This window comes from Tenrec ecaudatus, chromosome 6 (genome assembly GCF_050624435.1).
Source record: "Tenrec ecaudatus isolate mTenEca1 chromosome 6, mTenEca1.hap1, whole genome shotgun sequence".
NCBI lineage: Eukaryota > Metazoa > Chordata > Mammalia > Afrosoricida > Tenrecidae > Tenrec > Tenrec ecaudatus.
This window is the reverse complement of record NC_134535.1, coordinates 79,534,748-79,544,696: the sequence shown is the minus strand read 5'-3', so window position 1 is coordinate 79,544,696 and position 9,949 is coordinate 79,534,748. Positions and strand designations below refer to the sequence as shown.

At 51.6% G+C, this 9,949-nt stretch overlaps 1 long non-coding RNA gene across 1 annotated transcript; it reads right to left on the bottom strand.

The window, feature by feature from the left end:
• Nucleotides 1–3,680: 3,680 nt before the first annotated feature.
• LOC142450989 (uncharacterized) lies at nucleotides 3,681–8,288 on the bottom strand. Its single transcript, XR_012784969.1, has 2 exons — nucleotides 8,152–8,288; nucleotides 3,681–3,837 (listed from the first exon to the last, which is right to left on the bottom strand). It is a non-coding gene; the product is annotated as an uncharacterized LOC142450989 (long non-coding RNA).
• Between the last annotated feature and the right edge of the window lie 1,661 nt (nucleotides 8,289–9,949).

Genomic DNA, 9,949 nt, shown 5'->3' with positions numbered 1-9,949 from the left:
CTCACAGCAGCCTTGCTGAGAGCACTTTTTCCAGAGAAATCCTGATCCGTGGCAAACAGTCTGCTAGTCCCGGCTGGAGCCCTTGGCAAGAGATGGGAGGAGAGGCTGACAGTGCCAAGGAGGCGGCTGAAGGATGGTCACCCTGGGAGCCGCCGCTCCGGCTTGCTTGTTCCGATGGGCCATAAAGACAACGAGGGAGGCAGGGGGAAGGGGAGGAGGGACCGCCAGAACAACAAACCCCAACGCAGTAGCTGTGCCAGGCCCACCTGGTTTCCAGGTTATGCACACCGACTCTGGGGCCAGGCGACTGGGCTCGTCCTCCCTGTGCTCCCACTTGCTGCTCGTTTGGTGGTGGAGAAGAAGGGAGGCGTTAACAGTCACGGAACTATTCACCCCAGGACGAGGGTCCTGCTCAGCCCCGTGTGGTGTGGGGTTCCTTACATAAAATCGAGCCGAACGCGTGGATTCTCGTCTCCCAAAGCCTTTCTCTGTACCAAGCCCAGCCTTAGAGGCCGCTCAGGTTGCCCGTAAGAAGTGAGCTCATGCAGATGAAAATCATAACATGGTCAAGTCGGTGATTTGTCATCAAGATCATGGGAGAGGCTTGACTTAGCAGGGGGTGGAGGGGGCTGCGACCAGGCTGTCAATCGACAACTTCTGGTTATCTGCGGAGCTGTCGACATCACCAGCTCCTTGGCTTGTTCAAGTGTCTTGTTGACAACATGCAGGCCTTCCATGGTCCCTCCCACACACACAAAGCTGGAAGGGAACTGGGCTGGGAGGGGGAAGGGCCTTGAAAAGTAGAAGGGGCTCTTCTCTTCCTACCACGAGTCAGACACAGCCATGGGACAGCAAGCTGGGGGGGGAGGGCTGGCACTTCTACCTCATCTGGCTTTGTTTGGGGGCCCGAGGACAAGTGTCAGAGGCTCAGAAAGATGAGTCAGGGTTTATCACGAGGGCCTGGACATGCCCAGAACATAAGACACGAAAACAAAGGCGCATCTCAGCGTTAACATGTCCCGCCAGTCACTGCTGCCTCAGAGAGCCGGGGCAGTAACCCTTCCCCTCTCTGGATCTCAATCTTGCCATCTTTAAATGGGAAGTAGACCTCATGCCAGGAGTGTAGAGCGGGTAGATCTGTTTAGATGAAGTGTTGGGCCTATCGGCTGATCCACTAAACCAGCGGTTCCCAACCTGTGTGTTGTGAACCCTTTGGGGGCCGAATGACCCTTTCACAGGATCACCCGATTCATGACAGTAGCAAAATGACAGTGATGAAGTAGCAAGAAAAATAATGTATGGGTGGGGGTCCCCATCCCATGAGGAGCTGCAGGAAAGGGTGGCGGCGTGGGGAAGGTTGAGACCCACTGCTCTAAATGGTACTCACGATTGCACATCTGCACGCCATCCCCTCCCGGAGCTCCACAAGTGCTGGCTCCAGCAGAGAGTGAGTGACTTGGAGCTCTGACTTGATCAATTTTCTTCCCAGAGCACCCAGCAAGGCCTCATTCGGTCACTTCTCCCTTCATTCAATCCATGTTCTCGGAGCTCGCACAGCGGCCCTGATGCGGCCCTGTGTCTGTCTGACTCTCACCACTAAAGCTGCAAGGGCCACGGCGGGAACGGGGTCAGCGGAGCCAGCAGACGCTGAATCAACACTTGCTGGGTGCCGGAATGGACTGGACCCAAAGCCTAACTCCAAGACTGAGATGGGTCAGGCAAGGAGGTAGGGCCAAGACCTGGGGTCGGTCTCGCCTCAGGCCTTCCCTGAGCTCCAAGTTATTGAAGGACGTCTCCCGATCCAAGTCAGCGACTCTGTCTTCAATGGGAAAGATACCTACTTTTCAACTCGGGTTTCTCTGGAACCCTAGGAGAAGGGTCTGAGTCCCCAGATTTGAACAAAGGCAACACTGACAGAAAGAACTAATGGAGAAAGGATTCAGTGTCCCCACCTCAGTAAGTGTACCAGAGGGAAATGAGGCCGGCCAGTTGAGTTCACATAATAAACCCAGAAGAAGACATGTCCTAAGATCCTGGCTCTCAGGAGTGTGGGCCACTTCCATTCATAAGACACGCCCAATCTTGTCCAAAGGCCTCTCTCTCTATGTCCCTAGCTTCTAGAAACTCAAGAATAAAGCTGGGGGGGGGGGGCGGAAGGGCAGTTGAGCTGGAGTAGGAAGCCATGGTCGGAGACAAAGGCCAGGCACTGTCTGTCCTGGCTGCCCCCCAAGCCAAACTCGCATGGCGCACAGGCAACATGGTGGCAGCTCCCAAGCAGCAGCTCAAAAAGATAAATTGACCCCAGAAGGTATGGGGCTGGGTCCCCTCTCCCCTGACAGCTCTCCCTCTGTGTTTTTTCTGGCACAAGAAACATTCTGTCTTCTTGTATAAATAAGGGAAATTTATGTCCGTGTTCCTCCTTCTCCTCCCTGGTGGGCTACAAGGAAGGGGCTTGTGGGGGGAGAGGGGCCTCAGATTCCAGATACAAATGTGGAAAGACTGGAGGCAGTCAGGGGGATTCCTTTGCCCACTTTGGCTCTGGCCCCAGCTCTCCCCTCCCTCTGCCTTCTTGACCCTCTGGATGGTGAGAAAGGTGGAGAAAAGGCACAGGCCACTCTTCCCCCAGGCCCAGGGGAAGCTGCTCTCCCAGGCTAAGAGCCAACATAGACAGAAAGGGCCAAGGGGAAATTGGACAGATGTGGCTTTGCTGTCCCCAAGCATTAATGGAAGAGACATGTGTCCCTCTGCTTGGATAGAGCTAATGATTTTTGTACTTCTTGGCTTGCGGAGGCCACCGAATATGGTGGCGAGGGAATGTCTTGGATCCACAAAATTGACAAAATAATGTATCATGTGACCTTACGCCATTCACGTCCTCTCTGTAAGCCTAAAGGAATAAAACTTACTAGGGGTTTTCAAACTGGTGTGAGCTGTGGGGTCCTTTCTTTAAGACCCAACATATAACATAGGTGTCCTGATGAGCTTCTTGAATTAAAGTCAGAGGGGGGATGGGAGCCCTAAATGTCTGGGCCTCTGGCAACTGAAAGGACTTTGCCAAGTAAAGTTCAAGATGGTCTCCAAGGTCCCTCCCCGCCCTGTCCTCAGGAAGAGATTTGACACTGGCCACAGCACATACCATGGGTTCAAACCCCAGCTCTCACTTCCTGTGTGTCTTATGACACATTGCCTATATCTTTTTCTGTGCTCTGATTCCTCATTTGTAAATTGAAATAATAATACTGATCTCAGAAGACTGTCACAAGGATCCTATTAAATAATGTGCCTGCAATCCTGAGCATCTTGTCAGACAATAATGTCATTATAAATATTCTGAGTTGATGGAGTCCCTGGTTGTGCAATGGCTAACACACTTGATTACTAAGCAAAAGATTGGAGGGGCCCACTCAGGGTGCCTGGGGAGAGGGGCCTGGCAATCTGCTTTTGAAAAATCAGCCATCAAAGACCCTCTGGAGCACAGCTCTGCTCCAACAGGCATGGGGGTGCCTTGAGTTGGAGCGGATTCTTTAGCAACTGGTTGATGATCTGATGTAATCGTGTTGAATGATATGATGTCATCATGTTGGTGAGTTTACATTGCTTAGTCTGATGTGAGAAGGTACAGTTAGTCAGGATGATGGAAAACAGCTATCACCAAAAAAAGTCCCTTGAACACCACAGCATGTCAGAAACAGAAGTTTATTTCTCACAGTCATCTGGAAGAGAGGGGTCTAGGATGGCAGGCAGCTCAGCTCCACCTTATCCAGCAGGCACTTGGGTTCCTTTCATATTGTCACTTTGCCCTCTCAGAGATGAGGTCAAGCTCAGGGTCAGATGCATCTGGTTGTAAGTTCATGAAAGAGAACAGAAAGGCGGACCTTAGTCATGTCTTACTGCTCTGATCACATCACCCACATCCGATCCTCTCTGGTCAGACCTGGAGGGCAGCAGAGACATCTGGGAAATGGAGCCTCCAGCTGGGTAGCTCCATGCTCAGAGATAACAGTACCTTTGTGCAACAAGGGGAAATGGCTTTCTCAAGGAAGGGAAAGTCACCAACCAGCAAATAATGTGATTCCTAGTCCACTGGGTGTCATTCATCGCAAATCAGCAGTCCCAAGTAACTGACTCGAAGCCTCCCTCTGGAGAGACTGGCCTTCTATCTATCTCCCTCATGTGGACATGAAGAAAGTTTAGACGCCCTGGCCATTCACTCTCTCAGTTTCACTCTGTCTGTCCCCGTTCCCAGTGACACGATGTGGCTACAACTGTGGGGTAGCAATGACATGACACAGGAAATAAAGACTAGACCAGGGCAGGGAGGTCGATCTGAGCATGAGTTTAGTTGCCAGACAAACCCAGCTACCTACCAATCATGCGACCTTAGAGAGGGATTGGATTGTTTGAGCCTTAAATGACGCTTGTGGAAATGAAACTAAGGCAGCCATTTGCAAGGTTGTTGTAAGTCTTAAATAAGATAACGTCTGTATCTAGCATGTGGTCGTCCCTCAATAAATAGTACCTAACTTTACTCAGTGGAAGCACAACAAAGCTAAGCCAAATCTGAGACATGTCCCCCTTGCTCGCATCCAGCCTTCTTTCCTCTCCTTCCTCGAGAAACACCTGGTGCTCTCCCTTTCCTCCACTTTCCATCCTCAGTCCCTTTCCATCGGAATGCACACCTACTTTCCCTACCAGGAAGTCTTCCTACTGAAAATGTCCCACTTGGCTTCTTCCTACCCTCATACTCTCCCTTCCAGCCACCCTATGGTCTGGGCCCAACCTTGGGCAATTCTCCTTGCACATATCCCAACTTCCCTTTCAGAAAGTCCCAGCCCCTTCTTCAGGAAGTATGGAGCCAATAGGAAGAAAGTTAAGATCTGCCATCAAGCCTATTAGAATTCAGACTCCAATTCGACCACTTCCTCATTTTGGCCAGCCACTTTGCCTCCCGGGACTTCTGCTTTCCCTCGCCTCTAAAGTGAGGTCAGGTGTGTGCAGGCTGGCAGCCAATCACAGGATGCTTACTTGATCTCATTCTCCTTTGCTCTACCCATCCTCCCTATCTCAAGGAACATGTGCCTCCCAGCCAGGTATCCATCCTCTCTCAACACCCACCCATGAGGACTAGCTCTCAACCAAAAGGACCTATTAGACCAAGAAAATTATTCCCATATCACTAAGGAAAAAGAAGCAACTTATCCTTCAAGTCTGTGAGCCTGGCAGGGGACCACTGACCCAAGAGCCAGACCAGAAACCTAAGAAGAAGTCAAGTGTCCCAGCTCCCAGGACCATGGGGTCTCGCTTGCCCTGCCTCATCCTCAGACAGCTGTGGTTGTTAAAGCAGATTCAACAGGGATGGAGATGAGAGAGCTGCACTGAGCTCTCACAAGAGTGGCACATTGTGCCCCTATCCAACTTTCTTCATCAGAAGAGCACCAACCTCAATTGTGAGTCATGCTGGTAGTGGACTTACTCTGGGACCAACATCATTCTAGGTGCTTATTATGGGCTTGACATTGCTCTAGGGATTTCACACACATGGACTCATTTAATCCTTACAACAACCTAGAAGGCAGAGAAGGAAACAGAAGCACAGAGAGGTTAAGGAATTTGGCTAGATTCTTGCAACTGGTATAAGCCAGAGCTGAGATTCAAAGCCAGGCAGGCGACCTCCAGAATTCATGGTCATATCCTCTCTGCTGTAAGAAAGACAAACATTCGCTGGTAGTTTTTATGTGCCATGTCCTGTGTAATGCATGTTATATGCACTGCATTTAATCCTCAAACTAACTATACCCTGAGATGCATACTATTCTTATCATCAATCCCTCCTTTTGCATGTCAGGAGACTAAGAAGGAAAAATTAAGGAACTGACCTAAAGTCAAACATCTAAATTGCTTCAGTGCCCTTAACTGCTTCACCTCACTGCCCCTCCCCACCCTGACTGCCCAGCTCCCTCCTTCTCTCTGGGTGGGTTTTTGAGCCCCAACTGCCTTTCTTCACAAATCTGCCTGACACCCCCCCCCATAATCCTGCTTTCCAGCTGCCCTTGTCCATATCATCTGTTCTAGCCCTGCTTTGCCCCCAACCCCTTTCCTTCCCACTAAATAGCCCCCCAAACCTTTAAGTCCCTCTCCCTCTGTTGTGCGCCACCTTCTGACACAGCTCATGCTGAACCCTATGAATTTCACCAAAAAGACCGCCCAGAGTGCTCCCTCCTGGGCCTGCTTCACACCCCCCCAGGGAGCCACCAAAGTGGCTGAGCTGAAGAGCCAGAAATAAAATCTTCATTCTACTCCCCTGCCTCCTCTTGCCATTACTCATCTGGGAATCCAAGGCAAAGAAGGGAGCGAAAGTTCAGAGCGTTCATTTAATATTAACAAATTGAAATGAATTCTTTTAATGCCAATTAAGTTGGAGCAGCCCCTTATTAATAGTAATTTAGATTCATCCTGGGGAGAAGCAGGGACGGGGGCTGAGCCAAATGTGCCCAGAATGGCAATGTGACAACTGAGAGGGGAGGAGTGAGACTTAGGGCCCAGAGGAGGAGGAGCTGGGATCCATTCTCCTCAGCAGAACAAAGTCACCAACAGCAGGTTTTTAGGGAAGAATGTGTTGCCCTTGCTCACATTGAAACTGGGACTGTGATGACCTTTATCAAGTGGAATGATTGCACGCCATTTTCCTGATGCCCTTCATCTCAAGGCTACAGAATTTTCTCAGAGCTGAGATTTACTCCAAACTCCCCTAAGCCAAACCTCACTAAAGAAAAACAACCCAGTCTCCAAACTAAACTCTCTGCTCTTCTTTGGTGTTCCTTTAAAGTCAGGGCTGGGGAAGCATTAAAATAGGTCCCCCATCCCTGAGACCTCCCCCCAAGCAAAAGGAAGCAGAGAGATAAACACTGTAAGACTCTTCTGGGAATCTTCCCCTAGGAGGTAAGGGACCTCACAAGCTAATTCAGCTACACCCATAAGCTACACCCACTCCTTAGGGGAGGGAAGGAGGGAGAGAGCTTGCATTTTTCTTAGAGCTTTGAGGAACAAGAATTAAAAATGCAATTCTGTATTTACCAGAGTGTTGGTCCAGAATAGAGTCAAATGGAAAGATCTAACCGTGGACTGAAAAGTTTAAATATAAATTTTGCTGTCCCTGACTGGGCTGACCTGGGGGTTGGAGCAGAAATGCTCAGAACAGGAATGTGGGCCCTTCCTCCAAGAGCACATTTTCTTCTTCCCAGGCACCGCACCCACCTACCCCCAATACCCTAGTTTTCCGTGCCAGGCTGGAGGGAGGTGGAAGGAAAGTCAAATTTAAAGCTGCAAATTGGGGGGGCTCTGAGATGAGTGCAAAGAGAGTTGAGGAAGGGACAGTAAATACATTCATGGTGACGTTTATGAAAGAAAAACCCATTCATGGGTTTAGCATACAAAATATTAACTTTCGAGGTCAGATTTTGAAGGGAGGCAAAGTACAGTAAAATGGCAACATAATAAACAAAAATGAGGAAAATGCATAAAGCATTTCGAGTACATTGTTTCTTCAAAGAGTTAATTGTTTCTTCAAAGAATTAATCAAGAGGAATGGTTCACATACCCACTGACCAAACAATGAAATCATTTACAAAAGAGAAATTAACACAAAACTAAAGCCCCTTCCACACACACACACACACACACAATGAGGGAGGAGAAAAACAAATGAATATACTTAAAAAGGTGTTACGTGATTATTTTAAAATATCAAAACCTTAGAGAGGGGAAGGAGAAAGGGGTGAAATTGACAGCAGCGAAAGAAGTAAAACTTGCAAAAACAAGAGGTGCAACTTATCCTCTAAGAAGTAAACTCCATCAACAGAACGCTGCTCCCCAGGACAGGGGAGTATGCATATGTTGAATTTTGTTTAAGAGAGAAAAAGAAAAGTACCACTTACACCGTCTCCCAAGAAAAGTATATAAATCTAAATGAGTCTCTCTAAATCTGAAAAGGATTACACAAAAGAACAGGAAATGAGTGTTTCTCTCTCATCTAGGCAAAGCCGGATTTAAATCATCCCGGGGACGTGGAAGGGGCACCTTGCATACAGGTGCCAAAGAGGACGGCAGGGGTGGGAGTGGGAGAGGGGTGGTTTTGGGGTGGAGGCTGCTTACCTTCCTCGCCGTGGGGCGCCCGAGCGCCCGCCGGGGGTGGAGGGACCCCTGGAGAGCTTGCCTGCTTGTTGGAGAAAAGCGGAAAGGGGGATTCGGGTGCCAGTGATGAGGGCAGAAGGACTGGGGGTGCCCCTCTGCCCACCCCAGTCGGCCAGCCTCCCTCCCTCCCTCCCTCCCTCCGGTACCCAGGCCCAGGGAGCTGCTGAAAGTTACAAATTGCTTCCATTATTAGCTCATCCCGGGCGGCCTGGTCATTGGCCAGCCGGGGGCCACGTGGTCCCGCGTACCAATCGATCGACTTTCTAGTCGCAATTTCTCTGTCCCTTGGCTCCGGCGAGGAACGGGGGTGGGGTGGGGTGGGGCGGGGGGAGCAGTGGCGCGGGGACTGGGGAGGGGCTAAAATAGGGGGGAGTCTGCGCCCCTTTACCCTCCCTCTAAGCCCTGAGCGCTGCCCCAGAAGGGTTGAGGGAATGTTGTGGGCTGGGACGCACCCGGGCGGGCAAAACTATGGGGAGCTAGAGGCGTCGCGGGGGGGACCGGGGCGGTCTCCTAGTTCCCCAGGCCCGCGGGGCCGCGCTCGCCACACCCACCACAGCGCCCACAGAGCCCCGGGACACCCCTGGGCTAGCAGCCTGCCCCTCCAGCTCGGGCGCAAGAATGCCCCTCTTGGGACCACTGCTCAGCCCTGCACTCCTGGGACAGGGGGCTCGAACCCCGGTTTTCTGTACAGCGTGCTGAATCCCCGCGCCTGCGTTCTCAGGAGCGCTCCCCACCCCCGACCGCAGGGCCGAACTTGCGCCTCTCCGGGAATAGTTTGAGAAACGGATAAACTTTTGAGTGGATGAAAGCAAGAGGAGCCCGTCTGGAGCAGGTGAGCTGGACCCAGGAGGGGTGCGCTTCGCCTGGGAACCATCTATTTCTCCTGGTCTCTATCGCCCCCTCCTCTTCGCGAGTGCCCCGCAGAGAGAGAAAGAGAGAGACACACACACACACACACACACACACACACACACACACACACGCTGAGGGCCTGAAGAGCTGGGCGTCTGTCTAGAGTCTCAGCCTTTTGCTCCCCCAAGTTTGGGGACTAATGTGCAGCTGAGGAGAGGGAGGAGTGTAAGAGGACCACTTCTGAGACTAGGGAGGAGGGGAGAAATTGCCCCCCCCCCCCAGACCCCGGAGAATTCGAGGGCGCTAACTTCTTTAAACGCCATTTGCGGGAAGTTCCGAGAAGTTTGGGAGGGCGGTGGGGAAGGCAGGATGGCGAGGGCGGGACCTGGGCTTTCTATTCGAAGAGAGGGCGCCTTTCCTTGCTTCCCCATTGGGACTGATTCCGGATGTAGAGAAGCCCATGGGGATCCCAAATCGAGGTGCTTGGAGATCCCCCAGGGGCTCCGCGGGACTGGAGCGAAGTACCCACTGCAAGCAGGGGACTCAGACTCTGGGCTGGGGCGGAGGGCAGCTTCAGCCAGAGACCGCCTACGCCCTAACCGCCCCACACCTCCTGCTGCTTTGAAATGAGCTGTGACCCAGAGGGTCCGGCCTCAAAGCTCTTGATTCTATCTTTTAAAATCCAGTTGCACTCACAGGACCATTTCCCTAAACTGAAGTCAAGGCAGTATCTCCCCCACCCACCCACCCACCCCAACATACACTGCAGCCCACCGTTCCACAGTCTCAGGCGCAAGAGAAAAGTGCATGCCGCCGCCCCGCCCCCCAGGAGAGGAGCGTGTGGGGGAGAGATGGGGAACTTCTCCAAGGGGAATGCAGGGTAGAGGGTGGGCTCAGTGAGCGCAGC